Raw genomic sequence first — 5,263 nt, 5'->3', positions numbered from 1 at the left:
TGCTGTGAGCTTGGGCACTACCGTTTCCAAAGCTATTTCATCCATAACTACGAGGGCTCACAGTAGCCTTGCCTTTGGCGACCACTGTGCTTGCTCGGACAGCCTGTTCAGCTACAAATAAGTAATCTATTGCAGAGTTACCGAGAATGTGACTTGTTAGTCCACAGATGCAGTCTTGTCTGCTCTTAGTCCTGCATATGATATAATGTCCACCGCAACAATTAATTGTACCAGTTGCTGTTTTGAACCATCGAAGCAGGAGGCACATAGCACTATGCTGTGTCCAGCAAAATGTATGACATAGCTGATGGACGGGTGTTCCTGCTGTTAGGAGCTCGTCAATTGTTGATCTTGGCATAGTCCTACAAAGAGTCACTAGAGGGTGCTAGTGTTTACGGGAGCTGAAAGTATGCTGTTCAGCCTGAACTGCCCTGGCTTCAAACGACCTTTACTTTACAAATTACAAAACAAAACAAATTACAATTACAAATTTACAATTACAATTACAAACTTTACAAATTACAAAACTCTAAATTGAATCACTCGTAATTATATATGCACGCAGATATTGTTGTCTTGCTATGTTTAGACAACTGTGCTTGAATATGTAGAAAAATAAAGCGCAAAAGCTCTCGCTACGACTTCTAAAGCCACAAGTGCAAAGATTAAACAGTCATGTGCTACCCATCGTTCCTGTGGTACCCGACAAATGGCAGCGCCAGTGTATTTAGTAAGGAGCTCTATGGCTGCTGACAGAGTAGATAAAATGTCACCCTTGAAATGGCACCATATCTTTAATGTAAATAGTATTCTTTGCCTACTTCAGCCGTTTTGAGCTCATCTATCTAGCCTCCTACACTGGCCTAGTGACCCAAGTTGTATACTTGCTTGACCCACTGGGTATGCTCGTTGTAGGGATGGCATTGTGGTGGTTTCATTGTTTATCATTCCACATTCGTGAACTTGCTTTCGTCATGCCTTCAACCGCAACCCAGCTTGGGCCACTAGGTATGGATTCGTGATAGTGATGCTGTCATGGTTGTCGTATCGTCGTGTTTCCAGCTTCGTCATCCTACTCTTGCCATGCTATCATCATTACACAGTCATGCATTTCTTGTCGCACCGCCATCGTGATGCTGTGTACGATTATTGTACCAACATCGTCACGCTGTCATTTTACCATCGCCACTCGGCAACTTCGTCTCATTGTCATTGTTGCAGTGACGTCAGTCTTTGTATGCCACTTGATTGCAGTCGTACTGCCACTATTCTTTTGTGACTATGCTACCCCTATCATGCTGTCCCTGCGATCCTTTGTACGACCGTGGTCATGCCATCACACCAGCTTCGTCATCCAACTCTCGCCAAGCCATTATCATCGTATAGGTTTCATGATACAGACGTTGTCAAGCCATCATTGTCATGTTGTCGTTTCACCATATTTATCACTTCGGTAATGTCATCGCACTGTCGTCCTAACACATTTGTCGATCCATCAACGTCGCTCCTTGTTCATCATTCTGACATAATCATGCTGTCGTCAGTCAATCTAGATTATGATGCCGTAGTTCTGTCCTCGTCCCCATCGTGTCGTCGTCAAACAGATGCTATCATGCATTCGTTGTCATACCATCGTCGTCATACAGTCATCTCATTTTCCTCACGTCCTAGTCATCATGCTGTTGTCGTTTCACCCAATCATAATTTAAGAATCGACATCTCGTAGTAGTCATGCCTTTGCCATTACACCGCCTTTGTTGCTCCATCGATATCATTCCTTCTTTATAATCTTATCGTCAGTGTGTCGGTGTCGTGCTGCCATGCTCCTGGGCAACCTTGGCAAGCGACTGCCAGAGCAAAGTTAGATGATATTGGAGCATGCCACATTTAGTTAAAGCAACAAAAGTATCTCAGAATTACCACTACATGTGCCTTAATAAATGTGACCAGGAAAACAGTCTCGCTGCATTGCTTGAATGCTATTTGCAGGCCCGTCGGCAGTCGTCATGAGACAAATTCTGCTGTAATTTATTTTGAGCACGACATCTACACTCTTGAAAAGTTTGCACCTTTTGGAGATAAGATGCTGCAAAGGCTGTAAACTCTTTTTAGAGTCTAAATTGAGAAGTATACATTACAGTAGGAGTGGTGTCGATATGTTATGCAGAACTGTGGAATTCATTCGTAGAGAGAGAATGGGCAGTGACACCATATAGGTTATTGAAAGGAAAAATTGATGTCCACCGTATGTAGCACAAAGCTACAAAGGAAACCCAGACGTGTTTCTCGGAAACAAAGCTTCGTAGTTGAAAAAATTCGTCCTGGTTGGGGTGTTGAACCTGGGGCCAGTGCCTTTCCAGGGTAGTCGGCTCTACCACTTGAGCTGACCGGGAGGCTAGCAGGTTGCAACGCGGTGGCGAATGGACAATTCGAAATGCAAGGACGGTGAATATAGCGACCACCCTGGAAATGCGTTGGTCCCAGGTTTGAATCCCAGACCAGGGTGAATTTTTCTTCAACTACAAAGCTTTGTTTCGGAGAAACCCGTGTGGGTTTCCTTCCTACATACGAATGGATGTCAATTTTTTCTTTCATGAACCTTCCTCCACCTTGTGATATTCCACAGAACTGATTTGCCTTATATTAGTTATCTATGTACTGTATTATAGCGAGAGTATGTCCGTGCCACTGCTGGCCTCAAATTTTCATGTTTCACTTTTCCATCTGCTTTAATGCCTAGGCAGCCTAGCGATCATGGTATGAAGCTTTAATTGAAAACAGCACGCAAAATACATAGTCTCTGAGAGAGAGGTGGAACTTGATTGTCACTCAGCGGATTGATGAGCAGGCAGCCTCCGTAGGCATACATACTCGACAACGGACAAGATGTACGCTGCCAGGTACTCTTGCTCCTGGAGTGTGGTAGCTCTAGTCAGCCACCCAAGGTTAGGGAATAGGAAGGTGGCATAAGGTAGTCTAGGAGGCAGAGGGTGGCATATCCACACTATGTGAAATCAACCGGTTGGCCCACAAATAGATGGTTACATAACGTGCAGGACCAGAATGGTAACATGGATAGCATGTAGCGATATTTTACTTTACAGGTACACAATGAAAAAAACATGGGGCAGAAGGCAAATTACTTTTGAAATTGCCAACAGTTGGGTTTATGAACGGAAAGGGTCATAATTATTATAAAGTATATTGTTGCTCTTTGACAAACCTTTAAGCACTTGTAATCCTATAAGCGTCCCTAGGAGCTACTCTAGTAGAAAGGTTGCATATTGTTATAATGCTCCCATAAGTTATCTTGAAGCTTGGAACACATGCCGATATTGACATCTGTGGACCAAGTTCTGAATGTCAAACTTTGCTCTTGCAATGCCTCATCCCTTAGCCAACAATACTGAAAAAATGATTGCTGCTATAGTGAAAGGGAACTGAATTCCATCCAGCACACAAATTTGTAGCTCATATGGACCGATATCTGATGTTCCCAACCTAATGCTATGTAGCAGTGAAAATTTAATGCAAATAGTATTCTTGACATTGTCAGAGTAGATTTTAATAGAGAAAGGAGTAGAGGTTAGCCTACAGAGCATATCTGTAAGCCTGCTACTCCTCACTATTTTAACCAGTGTATCAATTGTGCCACTGCGAGTTTGATAACCCGAAATTCAATATTCTGGAGTGAAGTTCGATAGTTCAGACACCTACTTTGTAATTATTATACTAATTAGGTTTTCTTACTCATATACGAATTCATTGTTTTGTTTTGCAGAAATGTACTCTTTGTGACAAGAAATCATTTTGAACAAGTCCCAATTTTTCTTAAGGAACTGTGTTCAGGCACTACAGGGTTAACAATAGTGTTATGGGGAAATGCACCTCAGAAAAAATTTACCGACGATTACAATACTCCCTAATGCGAAATTTGAGTGCAGCTGTATGCATGTTTTAATTTTGTGACGTATTGGCTGGCACGGACAATTTGTCTAGTACGGCACCCTGCAAACAGAGCGAAGTGTGGTGCGACTGCCTGACTAATCGATCGGGAGATTGCGAGAGGCAGCGTGCGGGTGATGCGTGGGCGCGATTCACAGCAGCAGACGCAGACAGACCTAAGCTCATGCAGTGCTTTGTTTCCATACATGGTATCGGTGGCGTCATCGGTCAACAGACGACATCGACTGCTTCGGCGCCATATCATCGCCATCGTCACCGTAAAGCCCGTCTTGTGCGGCACTACGCTTTCCTTCTCACTTTCTCGCCATACCCTCCTCCATTTTCCATTTTGCACACTCTATGCTATCGCTGCGATTCATCTGTGCTCCGCATTGCTCTTTCATCCTTTGCTGCACTCATTTGCTCACTTAAGAGGACGCCGACACTCGTCGCAGGAAGGGGTGCCCAAGAGCAGCGCTCCAACATCTATTTTCATGAACTAAAACTAGCAGGATTAAATTTATGTATTGTACAGAGTTTAATGTCCCATTTTTTAACATATTTATGGTTTATCAAAACCCTTAGCATTTTCTGTGCCCCCTGAAAGTGGAAGAGGAATCGTTTCTTGTGAAAGTTCAATTCTGGGGTTTTACGTACCATATGTTATGAGCTTTCATTGCTCCACACAGAGCACAAATTACAAGGAAGCTAAAAATTAAATTTGTTTACCTTTATTCTTTAATGAGAGCTGCCATCAACTGCCATCTTCAAGAACGTTGAGTGGTTTCCCAAAACACACAACCAAAATTGCCAAAAACTATATACTCACCGATATACTCGCGTAACGATAGAAATTAAGCTCCAGACTTGCAGAATAGACCATACGCAAGAACTTAAAGGTGGCTCCAACACCATTATTTCGATTTTGCATCTTTTCTGGCTTTAAGAAGCTTCTCGTGGCACAGTGGCTTTTTTGGTACGTTGTGGAAAAGGCAATTTACTTATACAGCGCAACTCTATTTTTATCTGCAATGTCCCTTTGAATTGCAGAAGAGTACACATATGGGCTGGTTGGTTAACAATTACGAGCAGAAAACATCACCAGGCGACGGGACAAAGAGGACAAACCACAGCGCTGCGGTCTGTGTCTTCGTCCTGTCACTCAGCACAGTTTTCTGCTCGTAATCCCCTTTGTTTTGTAGGGCAGCTTTCATTAAGAAAACTGCTGTTGCCAGCAATCTCTGATGTGCACTGTTAGCTGTAATTCAATACAGCTGGCATAACACAGCTTCGAAGTTCGACATAAAACACCTCACAC

This window comes from Dermacentor albipictus, chromosome 9 (assembly GCF_038994185.2).
Source record: "Dermacentor albipictus isolate Rhodes 1998 colony chromosome 9, USDA_Dalb.pri_finalv2, whole genome shotgun sequence".
NCBI classification, from domain to species: Eukaryota; Metazoa; Arthropoda; class Arachnida; order Ixodida; family Ixodidae; genus Dermacentor; species Dermacentor albipictus.
Note: the sequence above shows the minus strand (reverse complement) of the source record.